Source organism: Pan paniscus, chromosome 21, assembly GCF_029289425.2.
Source record: "Pan paniscus chromosome 21, NHGRI_mPanPan1-v2.0_pri, whole genome shotgun sequence".
NCBI classification, from domain to species: Eukaryota; Metazoa; Chordata; class Mammalia; order Primates; family Hominidae; genus Pan; species Pan paniscus.
Genome location: NC_073270.2, coordinates 53,319,743 through 53,335,436, shown reverse-complemented (window position 1 = coordinate 53,335,436; position 15,694 = coordinate 53,319,743). Strand labels below are relative to the sequence as shown.

General features: G+C 41.5%; 1 protein-coding gene across 15 annotated transcripts in view; it reads right to left on the bottom strand.

Annotated features, from left to right (window-relative positions):
- NCOA3 (nuclear receptor coactivator 3) overlaps positions 1–15,694 on the bottom strand; it is a 154,979-nt gene that overhangs the window by 60,345 nt on the left and 78,940 nt on the right. For 14 of the 15 annotated variants that reach the window (XM_063601210.1, XM_063601209.1, XM_063601208.1 and 11 more), the window contains exon 2: positions 12,122–12,200. The exons of the other annotated variant lie outside the window; for it this stretch is intronic. The gene's annotated coding sequence lies outside the window, so the exon portion shown is untranslated. The remainder of the gene's footprint in view (positions 1–12,121; positions 12,201–15,694) is intronic. 15 annotated transcript variants of the gene reach the window in all.

Here is a 15,694-nt window from a genome sequence, read left to right as displayed (position 1 = left end):
GGGCGTGGTGGCTCACTCCTGTAATCCCAGCACACTTTGGTAGGCCGAGGCAGGCGGATCACCTGAGGTCAGAAGTTTGAGACCAGCCTGGCCAACATGGTGAAACCCCATCTCTACTAAAAATAAAAAATTAGCTGGGCATGGTGGTACGTGCCTGTAGTCCCAGCTACTCGGGAAGCTGAGGCAGCAGAATCGCTTGAACCCAACAGGCGGAGGTTGCAGTGAGCCGAGATGGCGCCGCTGCACTCCAACTAGGGTGACAGAGTGAGAGTGTCTTTAAAAAAAAAAAAAAAGGTCATTTTAAAGGCTGGGCGTGGTGGCTCACGCCTGTAATCCCATCACTTTGGGAGGCAAAGGCAGGCGGATTGCCTGAGGTCAGGGGATCGAGACCAGCCTGGCCAGCGTGGCAAAATTCCATCTCTACTAAAAATACAAAAATTAGCCAGTCGTGGTGGCGGGTGCCTGTAATCCCAGCTACTCAGGAGGCTGAGGCAGGAGAATTACTTGAACTCGGAAGGCAGAGGTTGCAGTGAGCTGAGATCGCGGTACTGCGCTCCAGACTGGGCGGCAACAGCAAAACTGTCTCCAAAAAAAAAAAAAATCAGGTATTCTGCCCGCCTCAGCCTTCCAAAGTGCTGGGATTACAGGCGTGAGCCACCGTGCCCAGCAATATCATGAAGACTTTCATCTTTTTTTTTTTTTTTTTTTTTTTTTTTTGAGACAGAGTCTTGCTCTGTCGCCCAGCCTGGAGTGCAGTGGGGCACAATCTCCACTCACTGCAACCTCCACCTCCCAGGTTCAAGCGATTCTCCTGCCTCAGCCTCCTGAGTAGCTGGGATTACAGGTGCCTGCCAACACGCCAGGCTAATTGTTTTGTATTTTTAGTAGAGACGAGAGCTCATCATGTTGGCCAGGCTGGTTTCGAACTCCTGACCTCAAGTGATCTGCCCACCTAGGCCTCCCAAAGTGCTAGGATTACAGGCATGAGCCACTGCACCTGTCCAAGACTTTCATCTTCTAATCTGACTGGTTATCACGCATCTTGAGTGGTGTAATAGCAGTTAGCAGGTAACTAAAAGGTTCTGTAATGTAGAATCTGATCCGTCAATCATAGAAAATTAAAGCTGGAAAGAACCTGAGATTATGTGTAAAACAAGTGAACTGGTCATTATGAGGAAAATGATGCCAAGATGAGACTACTACTCTTCCTAGTTCCCATCTGGCAACATGTGTTTTCTGGCTTTAAATATGAGAGGTGTTATATCCAAGGCAAAATCAACAAATGTTGATTTTTATACATAAGGCAATACAAACCTAAAAACAATTCACTTAAGTTGTTTGGTTTTTAAGTAATCGTTGCTTTATAGGATTTCTATGAATTTGGTTCATATTTTAATTAGAAGGCATGAATGCAGAATTTATAATTAAAATGTTTACCTTTAAACTTTAGAAATTTAATTTCAAAATAAACTGAAGGAGAAATATAAATACGCTTACTACAACTAAGAATGTCATTCTTATGCCAGTAATTCTTTTCCCATACTACTAATTATCTTATAAGGTTCTAACAGAACTTTAGAAACTAGAATTTTAGGAAAATGTTTATATAAAGGCACTTGATAATTATCCTGGCTTAGTAATGCTTTCACTCCTTTACCAAACTTTATAATGTTCTTATTTTAACTAAGATGACACAAAAACTGGTTTAAAAAATTTTCATGAAGTTAAATCCATCAACTTGGCCGGGCGCAGTGGCTCACGTCTGTAATCCTAGCACTTTGGGAGGCCGAGGCAGGCGGATCACGAGGTCAGGAGATCGAGACCATCCTGGCTAACATGGTGAAACCCCATCTCTACTAAAAATACAAAAAAAATTAGCCGGGCGTGGTGGCGGGCGCCTGTAGTCGCAGCTACCCCTGAGGCTGAGGCAGGAGAATGGCATGAACCCGGGAGGTGGAGCTTGCAGTGAGCCGCGACGCACCACTGCACTCCAGCCTGGGCGACAGAGCGAGACTGTCTCAAAAAAAAAAAAAAAAAATCCATCAACTCAAGAGGAGGTACTCCGAAGAGTTAATTTCCGAGACAATGAATGATACCGCAGTCTGGGATTCCAAAGTCTTGATTTTAAAACGTATGTGGTGGCTGGGTGCAGTGGCTCAGGCCTGTAGTCCCAGCACTTTGGGAGGCCGAGGCAGGTGGATCACCTGAGGTCAGGAGGTCAAGACCAGCCTGGCCAACATGGTGAAACTCCATCTCTACAAAATACAAAACATTAGCGGGGTGTGGTGGCGGATGCCTGTAACCCCAGCTACTTGAGAGGCTGAGGCAGGAAAATCGCTTGAACCTGGGAGGCAGAGGTTGTAGTGAGAGGAGATCACACTACTGCACTCCCGCCTGGGCAACAAGAGCAAAACTCTGTCTCAAAAAAACAGTCTGTCATTAGAATTAAATTTTTCTGTTGAGTAACCACAGACATGCTTTCACTGCTGGAGGAATGTCATCTAAAAAGATTAGTTCAAGGTATTACTGACTTCAGGATACTTAAATTCTTCAACTGAAAACCGTTTTTTAAATGAGAAGAACTTCAATTTTCTGCAATTTGACAATGTTGTTAATTAAGTAGCATCCCCTACCAGGACCACCACTCACACCAGTTACAGTATGAACATTTTAAATGACAGCAACTTATTAGAAGATAAAGATCATGGCATTATGGAAAGAAAATGGTCTGTAGTTTGTAAACAATCAAGTTAGGTTCTAATTTCAGTTCTGCCACAAACTAGGTATATAACTTTGATAAACCTGTTACCTTTTCTGAAGCCTCTATCAACCCCAACACAGGGCTGTAGGAATGAAATAAGAGGTAAAAGTATTTCATTGTTGAATAGTGCTTAGAAATTGAGTTGGCAGAAAAAGTCACTGAACTTGAAGGGATATCAAAAGAATTATCCAATTTGAAGAAGAGAAAGAAAGAAGACTGAAGAAAAATGGTTAGAACCTTAATGACTTATAAACATATCAAATGGTCAGCTGGGCCTGGTGGCTCACACCTGTAATCCCAGCACTTTGGGAGGCTGGGGCAGATGGATCACCTGAGGTCAGGAGTTCAAGACCAGCCTGGCCAACATGGCAAAACCCCATCTCTACTAAAAATACAAAAAAAATTAGCCAGGTGTGGTGGCAAGCACCTGTAATCCCAGCTACTCAGGAGGCTGAGGCAGGAGAATTGCTTGAACCCAGGAGGCGGAGGTTGCAGTGAGCCAAAAGAGCACCATTGCACTCCAGCCTGGGGTACAAGAACGAAACTCCACCTCAAAACAAAAGAAAATCAAATGGCCTAGCAAGTATGATTGGAGTCTCAGAGGAAGGAGAATTAAATTGAAGCAGAGATGCAGAAAAAGTAGTTGAAGAATGGCCAAAACTTTCCATATTTGATGAAAACACAAATTTACAAATCCAAGAAGCTCAAAGAATACCATGCAGGATAAATACAAAGAAAACTAGACCTAAATACATAGTCAAACTATTTTAAACCAAACGTAAAAAGAAAATCTTAAAAGTATCCACAAGAAAAAAAGACCACACATACTGAGAACAAGATTAAAAATCAACTCTTCAAAAAAAAAGGGGAGGAGGTTACAACACCACAGAACAACAACTTTAAAGTGCTGAAATAAAAAAATCAACAACCCAGAATTTTCTATCCAGTGAACCAAACCTTCAAAAATAGGGTGAAATAAAGACATTTTCAGATAAATAAAAGTTGAGACAATCAGTGATAAACAATTCTGGAAATGAAATTATATCCTTCAGGCCAAAGGGAAAGGGGCATCAGATGAAAATGCACATCTATAAAGATGAATGAAGAGTACCAGAAATGTCTTACTGTCAAATGGGTGATGGCTTCTGCTACTCTCCGATGCTTCCCTTGAGGACTCATATGCTATAATTTGTCTTCAAAGGACAGTTGAAGATTCTCATGCAAAAGACTGTACAAAGTACCTTTAAATCTTGATAATTTATGAAACACTCTGGGCAATGAACTACTGAGCTAACATTTTTAAATTTTAAAACTATACTAAAGGCCAAAATGTCTAGGTATCTTAAACATCTAAGCAGACAACTTAAAAGTGACTACAGAATAAGACTAAGAGAAACAGAATTAACTGCATAGGACTAAATGAACTAGTGACAGAAATTTAACCAGTTGTTTCAGACTATGGTTTTTTCTTTTTTTTTTTTTTTGTTTTGTTTTTTGTTTTTTGTCTTGAGACACAATCTTACTCTATTTCCCAGGCTGGAATGCAATGGTGCGATCTCGGCTCACTGCAGCCTCTGCCCCCCGGGGTTCAAGTGATTCTTGTGCCTCAGCCTCCCGAGTAGCTGGGATTACAGGCACCCATCACCACCCCCAGCTAATTTTTATGTTTTTAGTAGAGAGAGGTTTCACCATGTTGGTCAGGCTGGTCTTGAACTCCTGACCTCAGGTGATCAACCTGCCTCAGCCTCCCAAAGTGCTGGGATTACAGGTATGAGCCACCATGCCCAGCTGTTTTTTGTTTTGTTTTGAGGCAGGGTCTTGGTCTCTTGCCCAGGATGGAGTGCGATGGTGCGATCATGGCTCACTGAGGCATCAGCCTCCCAGCGTCAAGCGATCCTCCTACCTCAGCCTCCCCAGCAGCTGGGACCACAGGCATGTGACACAATGCCCAGTTAATGTTTTTATTTTTTATTTTTGTAGAGACGGGGTCTTACCATATTGCCCAGGCTGGTGTTATTTTTTAATATTCTGTTTTCTGATGGCTATATGAGGAAGCCCTTTTCCTTTCTTCTTCATCTACCTCTAGCTCACAATTTAATATATTATGCTTTTGTAGGAAAATTTTTAAATGGCATTTGAGAGCGGTGGCACATGCCTGTAGTCCCAGCTACTCAGGAGGCTGAGGCAGGACTGCTTGAGTACAGGAATTCAAGATTGCAATGAGCCACAATCATACCACTGCACTCCAGGTAAGTCAAGAGAGTGAGACCCCACCTCAAAATAAAGTAAAAACTAAGTCTATTTTTTCATGTTAATAACGTTATTTGCATAGGCTTAATCAAATTCCATCAAGACAAAGGTAAATAAAATTTACCAGGATAACTGGACAAATAATTGTACAATCTAGGTCATACACTATGTCTTATAATTAAGAACAATATAATGATATAATGTCATATAATTATAATATAATCGTATGACAAGTCCACCACTATAACAAAGATAGTAGGGCAGGACACAGTAGCTCACACCTGTAATCCCAGCACCAACACTTGGGGAAACCAATGCAGGGGGATTATTTGAGCCCAGGAGTTCAAGACTAGCCTAGGCAATATAGTGATACCTCACTTCCACAAAACATTTTAAATAAACATCTTATAAATTAAAAAATTTTTTAAAAAAGAAAACAAAGATTTTACATTATACAAGAAGTCAGTGCTTATGGGCCTGGTACCTGTTCTTGGTTTACAGGGACTAGCTTCACAGATGGAAGGTCACTTAGTGGCAGCCAATGACTCAGTAAATTTAGGGAACCTGAACAAGAGATGACTTCATCCAAATTTATAAGTATTCCAAGTGAAATCTGGTGGAGAGGGTATTGTATTTGTTTCCTAGTTTCAGGATAAAAGAACAAATAAAAGAGACTTTAAAAGTTCAAGTCAGCCAGGTGCAGTGGCTCATGCCTATAATCCCAGAACTTTGGGAGGTCAAGGAGGGTGTATCACCTGAGTCAGGAGCTCGAGACCAACCTGGACAACATGGCAAAACCCAGTCACTACTTAAAAAAAAAAAAAATTAGCTGGGCTTAGTAGTGGGCACCTGTAAGCCCAGCTACTCGGGAGGCTGGGGCAGGAGAATCACTTGAACCAGGGAGGCAGAGGTTGCAGTGAGCTGAGAGTGCGCCACTGCACGTCAGCCTGAGTGACAGAGCGAGACTCTATCTCAAAAAAATAAATAAAGTCCTATAATCAGACAATGTATATGGGCATGAGGATGGCACTGAATAGAGGCCAGAAAGAGACTTTGGCAAATATAATCAATTAATCAAGTTACCAAAGCAAACCAAGAAAAAAGGAACATCTTTTCTACAAATAGCCCTGGAACTGGATATCTATAATTTAATCAAAAGTTGGTCCTCTGGCCCGGCACAATGGCTTACACCTGTAACTTACTCCCAAGCACTTTGGGAAGCTGAGGCGGGTGGATCACCTGAGGTCAGGAGTTTGAAACCAGCCTGGTCAACATGGTGAAAACCTGTCTCTACTAAAAAAAATACAAAAATTAGACGGGCGTGCTGTTGGGCATTTGTAGTCCCAGATACTTGGGAGTCTGAGGCAGGAGAATCTCTTGAACCTGGGAGGCAGAGGTTGCAGTGAGCCGAGATTGCACCACTGTACTCCAGCCTGAGAGACAAGAGCCAAATTCAGTCTTTAATAGAAAAAAAAGTTGTATTTTATATTCTGTAAATTTTACTACAATTAAAATAAATGAATGGGAAATATCTCTTTGGCATGATAGGGCATTATTTCCAGGAGATATCAGTTAAGTAGGAAAAAAAAACAAAGTGCAAAAGAGTATATATAGTACGCTATCTTTTGTATAAATAAATAAATAAAACATACAGATACCATCAAAAGAAAGAAATGGGAAGGATAAGACAGAAAACATTTAAGTTGGTTACCTAAGAAAACTGAAGAAAAATGGCATGGAAGGGACACAAAAGCAATGTATGCCTTTTGTATAATTTTGACTTTTGAAAGCATGTTATTATTCTACATATTACAAAAATAAAAATCAGAATGGGAGGCAGCATAAGCAAACAAGTAAATAAACTTAATTTTGTTTCAAATGAATACCCTAACTAGTTTATACAGAAAGTAAGGTGGGAAGTAAAAGTGGGGTGGAGGTCGGGCGTGGTGGCTCACTCTTGTAATCCCAGCACCTTGGGAGGCAGAGGCGGGCGGATCGCCTGACCTCAGGAGTTGGAGACCAGCTTGGGCAACATGGTGAGACCCTGTCTCTATTAAAGATACAAAAATTAGCTGGGCATGGTGGCACGCACCTGTAGCTGCAGCTACTCAGGAGGCTGAGGCAGAAGAATCCCTTGAACCCAGAAGGCAGAGGTTGCAGTGAGCCAAGATCGCACCACTGCACTCCAGCCTGAGCAACCAAGACTGCCTCAAAAAAAAAAAAAAGTGGGGTGGAGAAAGGGTATGGAGGGCTAATCCAAGCAATTTAAATTTTAACTGTTTACTCTCAGTCTTGGGTAAAATTGGGAGGTGGAGAAGAATTATAGACAAATGCTCCACTCATTTTCAGTTTGTTTATTGCAGTGAAATGAAAAAACCAATTCTGAAATTATTTTAGATGTATTAGAGGATTAGGCAAATGAGTAAATGTACTAAGGTTGAGAGTCAGGATTCCCACATAATAATAAGGGACATAAAAATAAAAAATGAAGTACAAAGAACCCTGTAGACATGGAATAAAGATGTACATACTGATATAAGCTCATGATTTCTAAAATATGTACATGTATGTTTCAATGAACACATGCGAAGTCGGCCCTCTGTATCGTGGATTCTGCATCCATGGATCAAAAATACTCAAAAAATAAATTTAAAAAAACAATACAACAATAAAATACAAATTAAAAAATACAGTTTAACAACAACCTACACAGTATTTACACTGTGTTAGATTCTTATAAGTAATCTAGAGATGACTTAAAGCATACAAGAAATTGAACATGGGTTATATGCAAATACAATTGCTACTTTATAGTTTAAAGAACTTAAGCATCAGCAGATTTTGGTGCACACAAAGGGTCTTAGACCCAATCACCCTCAGGTACGAAGGGATGACTGTATGAGTATGTATATGTACATGTATGTGTATAAGCATGCATATTATTTCCTAGCTCTATCCACTAAAAAGGCCAAGATGAGAAAACAGCCCAGAAGTAGTGAGGACACCTAGCACTCAGAGAGATCTTGGTCTCTAAAACTTTTATTCCCCACAAGGACACAGCGGCCCACTTACAGGAGCTTCACTAGCCAAACTTCTAGGACAATTTGAGCACTAAAATAATTAAGCAGGGTAAGTGAATTGTAAACCATTCAAAAAATAGGAATTCATGAATCCATCACCAATACATAGGGCTATTGATTATGGAATACAGCCAAGATCTGACGGGTAATGGGAAAGGAATGCTGGAAAGAAAAAAATGACCATTTTGCAATCATCACAATAAAAAGCTGGATCAGACAAGAGTCAATGGATGCTAAATCTAGAAGAAACCGTGAAAAGAATCAGAATATCTGCATTGTTTCCCCACAAGCTGCTTATTGCTTGGCAAAAGAGAGGGCAAAAAAACCAAACAGTGGAGAAATCTGGCAACACCTTGGCCAAGGGATCAAAATTTGCATCACAATAAGGGACAGATGGACATCATATGACCCCATCTCAGAGTATCACATTGCGGATGCAGTATTCCTGCCAAGAATCCATAACATCTTAATCTAATCACAAGGAAATTTCAGACCAACATAAAATGAAGAACATCTCCATTGAAGAGAGTAAGGGGGTTAGGGAAGGGTTGTGTTCTCAAAAATGCCAATGTCATAAGAGATAAAGACAGGCTGTGAAAATATCCCAGGAAAAAGGAGGCCAAAGAGAAATAATAACTGAATGCAGAACCTGACCCCAGACTGTAGTCTATACAGGAAGCATAGAAAATGCTACAAGAGACTTTCTTAGGTCAACTGACAAAACTGGAATATGGGCGATAGATTTCATCGATGTCCATTTATGAAGTTATTAACTGTACCATGGTTATATAAGAGAATGACCCTATTTGTAGGAATACAACAGAAGTATTAGGGGAAAGAAGCATAACATATGTAACTCACCCTCAAATGGTTAAAAAAAAAAATTGTGTGTGTGTTTACGTTGGTAGAACAAGAGAAAAGAGAGTAGGACAGCACAAATACAAATAATAAAGCAAGTGGGTAAGTCTGGATAAAGGATATCCAGATGTTCTTTATACTATATTTTTGTAACTTTTGTAAATGTATACTTCCAAATAAAAGGTATTTAAAAAAGAAAAAATTGGCCGAGCACAGTGGTTCACACCTGTAATCCCAGCACTTTGGGAGGCCGAGGCAGGTAGATCACCTAAGGTCAGGAGTTCAAGACCAGCCTGGCCAACATGGTGAAACCCCGTCTCTACTAAAAATACAAAATTAGCCGGGCAGGGTGGCGGGTGCCTGTAATCCCAGCTACTCGGGAGGCTGAGGCAGGAGAATCACTTGACCCTGGAAGTGGAGGTTGCAGTGAAACAAGATCGTGCCATTGCACTCCAAGCTGGGTAACAAACTCCGTCGCAAAAAAAAAAAAAAAAAAAAAAACCTGTGGAGATAGTTCTCTGCCATGTTCAGAAGAATGGGTATATATCACAATTAACTGAGTGATTTTACAGGGAAATTGCAAGACCTAAGGCTGGTAACTTGGATAGATTCTCAGACAAAGTACCATTTGAAATGTCAGAGAAGGGAGTTTGTACTTTTTCTTTCTGTAAGCCAAGGAAAGGTAGCACAAAACTTAGAGCACAACATAAGCTTGGCTAAAAGTATACATTTAGGAAAATCTAGCTAAATTTTAAGTGAGTGGACAAGGAAGCAGTAGAGACAAGGACAAACACCCTCATGAAATTACGGGGTCTTGGCCTCGGAAGCTAAAATTAGGAACAGAAAGTGGAACAAATACAGGACACATGAAAATAGAAAGCCAGATAAAGCCTGCTTACCAAATGAATCAGAGTACGGTGGGATTCAAAGACAACTCAGATTTCAAACCTAGCTAACCAAGAGAATGATGGGATTACCAAAAGAAATTTAGCTAAGCAAAGCATGACTGTTTTCTCGGCAACCAGACAGCTTTTTCTATTCTCATTTTTCCTATTCTGATGTAATATTAAAAGTTAAGAAAAGGGGCCAGGCGCAGTGGCTCACGCCTATAATCCCAGCACTTTAGGCCAAGGCAGGCACGTCACTTGAGGCCAGGAGTTTCAGCCTGGCCAACATGGTGAAATCCCATCTCTACCAAAAATACAAAACTTAGCCGGATGTGGCTGTGCACGTCTGTAATCCCAGCTACTTGGGAGGCTGAGGCACGAGAATTGCTTGAATCCAGGAAGCAGAAGCTGCAGTAAGCCGAGATTACACCACTGCACTCCAGCCTGGGTGACAGAGGGAGACTCTGTCTCAAAAAAAAAAAAAAAAAAAAAAAAAGTTAAGAAAGGGGTTAGATGAAATGTTATTTGCCAGCACAAGCAATCTGGGGAAATTTGTCTTCACAAGGTGAAACAGCAAATGTAAGTTAGGCTAATTCAGATGTTTGACTAAATGCCATTAAAATATTCACACGTAAGGAGGGGGAATTTCTTCTCTTCCCCCAAAATTATGTTTGTATTTGTATGTATATACATATATACGAATACCATAACCCCTTGTACAACACATTCGAACTGCATTTGTTCTGTTATACGCAGATTTTTCTCTATTTCTGCCATGCCTAAGACAGTAGGACCAACATTTCCTCTTCTTTCTCCTCCTCCTCCTCAAGCCTACTCAACCTCACGAAAAGAATGAAGACCTTTATGATGATCCACTTAATGAATAATATGTATATTTTCTCTTCCTTATGACTTTTTTTTTTTTTTGAGATGAAGTCTCACTCTGTTGCCCAGGCTGGAGTGCTGTAGCATGATCTCAGCTCACTACAACCTCCACCTCCAAGGTTCAAGTGATTTTCCTGCCTCAGCTTTTCGAGTAGCTGGGATTACAGGCACACGCCACCATGCCCGGCTAATTTTTGTGTTTTTAGTAGAGACGGAGCTTCACCACGTTGGCCAGGCTGGTCTCAAACTTCTAACCTCAGGTGATCCACCCACCTTGGCCTCCCAAAGTGCTGGGATTACAGGCATGCGCCACCACATCCGGCCATGTCTTTCCTTTTTAATTATTTATTTATTTACTTATTTTCTAGAGACAAGGTTTCATACTGTTGCCCATGCTGAAGTGTAGTGGTGCAGTCATAGCTCACTGCAGCTTCAAACTCCTGAGATCAAGCAATCTCCCACCTCAGCCTCCCAAGCAGCTAGGACTACAAGCGCACACCACCTAGCTAGCTAATTTTTTGTGTGTTTTGTAGAACTGGGGATGTTACTGTGTTGTTTAGGCTGGTCTCCAACTCCTGGCCTCAAGTGATCCTCCCACCTCCAATCCCCAAAGTGCTAGGATCATAGTTGTGAGCATATGAGTGAGCCACCATGTCCAGCCTCCTTAAAATTTTCTCCTTTTTTCTATCTCTTTTTTTTCTTTTTGGAGACAGGGTTTCATTCTGTTGCCCAGGCTAGAGTGCAGTGGCACAATCACAGCTGAGGTGCAGCCTCAACCTCATGGGCACAGGCAATCCTCCCACCTCAGTGTCTCTAGTGCTAGGGACTAAGGCACAGGCCACTATGTCTGGCTAGTTTTTGCATTCTCTGTAGAGATGGGGTTTCGCTCTGTTGCCCAGACTGTTCTCAAACTCCTGGACTCAGGTGATATAACCACCTCAGCCTCTCGAAGTCCTAGGATTATAAACATGAGTCACTGCACTTGGCCATAATTTTCTTAATAACATTTTCTTTTCTCTAGCTTACTTTATTGTAAGAATACAGGATATAATATATGTAACATACAAAATATGCGTTAATCAGCTGTTTATATTAACAGTAAGGCTTCTAGGCAAGAGGAGGTTATTAGTAGTTAAGTTTGGGGGGAGTCGAAAGTTCTGCACATTTTTTACTGAACAAGGGGTCAGTGTCCCCAGTCCTCAGTTGTTCAAGGGCCAACTGTACATACACATACGTATTCACTCAAGTACTCTAAGCACATTCATTTAATAAGCATTAAAGAGAAAAACATGAAGCATAAATAGTTTTAATTAAATCATAAATTAAAGAGGAGGGTAATATCTTCAGAAGGTTGAAGACAAAAAATTACAAAGGATCAAATCAAACTAAAGCTGAATTACCTGGCTAACCAGTCAAAGGATGTTCAAGCAGTTTATTTTTATTGGTCTCTGAGTCCACCATCCAGCAAGTATTTTAATCCTGAGGACAAAAAGAAGAGGAGGGATTGAATTTTATTGTCTTTTCTTCATTTAAGCATTATGATTAGTCACCCACAAATTAAGTCTTCCAGCCGGGCGTGGTGGCTCACACCTGTAATCCCAGCACTTTGGGAGGCAAGGCGGGCAAATCACTTGAGGTCAGGAGTTCAAGGCTGGCCTGGCCAACATGGCAAAACCCCAACTCTACTAAAAATACAGAAATTAGCCAGGCGACCATGGCATCCGCCTGTAATCCCAACTACTCAGGAGGCTGAAGCAGGAGAATCACTTGAACCTGGGAGGCAGAGGTTGCAGTGACCCGAGACTATGCCACTGCACTCCAGCCAGACTGACAGAGCGAGATTCTCTCTCAAAAAAATTAAGTCTTCCCATTTTTCCCTTCCCTGGATATATGAAACAAACAAAAGCTATCAAGTACACCACCTCTTCCTAGGAATTTGAGTAGATGTCTTATTGTACCATATAATCACTACTTCTGTTTGAAAAGTCAAGCATAGGGCCAGGCGCAGTGGCTCATGCCTATAATCCCAGAACTTTGAAAGGCTGAGGTAGGAGGACCGCTTGAGGCCAGGAGTTCAAGATCAGCCTGAGCAACATAGCAAGACACCATCTCCACACACAAAAAAATAAAAATTAAAAAACAAAAGTCAGGGCCAGGCGCAGTGGCTCATGCCTCGAATCCCAGCACTTTGGGAGGCCGAGGTGAGTGGATCACATGAGGTCAGGAGTTTGAGACCAGCCTGGTCAACATGGTGAAACCCCATATCTACTAAAAATACAAAAAATTAGTTTGGTGTGATGGCATGCGCCTGTAGTCCAGCTACTCAGGAGGCTGAGGCAGAAGAATCATCTGAATCAGGGAAGCAGAGGTTACAGTGACCCAAGACCATGCCATTGCGCTCTAGCCTGGGCAACAAAAGCAAAACTCCATCTCAAAAATAAGTTAATTAACTAATTAATTAAAATAAAAGTCAGGCATAGCATATATAATATATACTCTGTCACAGTTTATAAAAATGGATAATGCAAAGTGGAGGTGGTGGAGACCAGTTCTGAATCTTGAAAAGTGATCAAAACAGATGGGTACTCTGAACTTGTGGGGGTATTCATTTGTCCAAATCAGTGCTCAACAGAGAATAAAGACAACATTAATACCCTGGCAGAATCAAATGCTTAAATGCCCTAGTCCAAAAATTATCAGATTAGGGAGGGATGGATAAAGCCAACAAGCAAAGGCCAGAGGAAAGGCTCAGATGTTTTCTTGCCTTCTATAAAAGGATGCATTTTGACCACCAAAACAAAATATTAGCAAGGAAATGAGAGACCGTTCTTCAAAATAATCTGCAGTAAAACACATGAACATATAAACAGCAGGCTTTTGCACTTGAAGAAATGGTGTGCAGGTTCTGCTGCAATAAATAAGTGAACCAGTAAGAACATTCACTTTACCTTATGAATTTCCAAATTTAACAATAAAGCAACAATATGATTGCCACTAATTCCAATGGTATCGAACCAAGATAACAACCATAATTACGCCCTAAAGTTAGTAGCTTTCATGCTGGAATTGGTAGATCTGTTGGTATGGGGGAAAGGAAAAATGATATATTCACAAGTTACAAGTAACAAACATATTATAGCCATGGACATTCCACGTAGTGTAGTCTGCAGACAGTATATGGGGAGAGCCAACCACAATCTAGCTGCATTATGGAAAGGTCTGTTGTGCTTCTGAAACTAAAATTAGAGGGGAGAAAATCAGTGAGCAGGGAATGGGAGGCACATTACATGTGGCTCACAACAAAGGAAAAAGAAAACTCTAGGTAGTGCCGGGTGACTATCCCTTATGCAAAATGCTGGGAAGCATAAGTGTCTCGAATTTTTTTCAGATTTTTTAAATATCTGCATATGCATACTGAGATATCTAGGGGAAGAAACCCAAGTCCAAACATAAAATTCATTTATGTTACTTATACACACAGCCTGAAGGTAATTTTATATAATATTTTTAATAATTTTGTGCACCAAAGTTGTAGCTTTTTTCTTTTTCTTTTTGAGATAGGATCTCACTCTGTGCCCAGACTGGCTGGAGTGTGGTGGTATGGTCATGGCTCACCTCAGCCTCGACCTCCGAGGCTCAAACAATACTCCCACATCAACTACCCAAGGAGCTGGGACTACAGGCACACACCATCATACCCAGCTAATTTTTATATTTTTTGTAGAGACAGGGTTTCACCATGTTGCCCAGGCTGGCCTTGAACTCCTGAGCTCAAGTGATCTGTCTGCCTCAGCCTCCCAAAGTGTTGGGATTACAGGTGTGAGCCACCATACGGGACCGAATGTTATGTTTTTTAACTTGAATTTTTATGCTATCCAATTTAATTCGTGTAAGATGAAGGGAGAAAAGGTAGGCAGAACTTCTGTAAAGAACCTCTAAGATCTTCTGGCCCTGTTTTAAATCAGGTTTGACTTCTAAAATGGTTCTCTTATGTTTTTTCCTTTATTAGGAAAGACGAAGGAGGGTCATGGGGTGGGGTTAGCACCTAAGGAACAAAAGAGGTGGGATAAGGAAAGGATTTTTGGGGGGGATGGGGGTGGGGGATGGAGTTTCACTCTGTTGCACAGGCTAGAGTGCAGTGGGGCATGATCTCGGCTCACTGCAACCTCTGCCTCCCAGGTTAAAGCGATTCTCCTGCCTCAGCCTCCCGAGTAGCTGGGATTACAGGTGCATGCCACCATGCCCAGCTAATTTTTGTAGAGACAGGGTTTCGCTACATTGGCCAGGCTGGTATCGAACTCCTGACCTCAAGAAATCTGCCCACCTCGGCCTCCCAAAGTGCTGGGATTACAGGCATGAGCCACCGTGCCCGGCCAGGAAAGGAATTTGAGTCAGAAAGTATCTAGTAGCATAATGGACCTAGGAAACAATTACTGCTGCCTCGTGTAGAAGGTGGTGAGAGGGCCTAGATTAATACTCCAGTGTTATAGTGCTGGTTTTCCTACTTCTCAAAGGAATGCTGACCCCGCCAATCTGCACCCTTGGACCCAAATGTTAACTGCTGGACCCCCAGGTGGAAGATCATGTAAAGTCAGCATGCCCAGATGAACAAAGAATGCAACCATGGGTGGAATCTAAATGATCAAACTGAGGAACAGCGAATGAATAAGAGCAGACACCACATGGCAGGACAGAAGATGCAACCAAATCAAGCCTTGACATCACCCCATGGCAGGATCCACTCAGATCACACCTCATTACTCTCCAAATATAAAACCTGCACCCAAACTCTAGTTCAGAGAGGCAGATTTGAGCCCAACTCCTGTCTCCTTACACAGCAGCCTTGCAAAAAACTTTTCTTCCTACAAAAACTTGGTGCTTAGTGTTCAGCTTTCCATTGCATACACAGAAAAATAGACCCAGTTCAGTTCAGTAACACAAAGACAAGCCAGGTACAAAATTCTCCCCTCCAA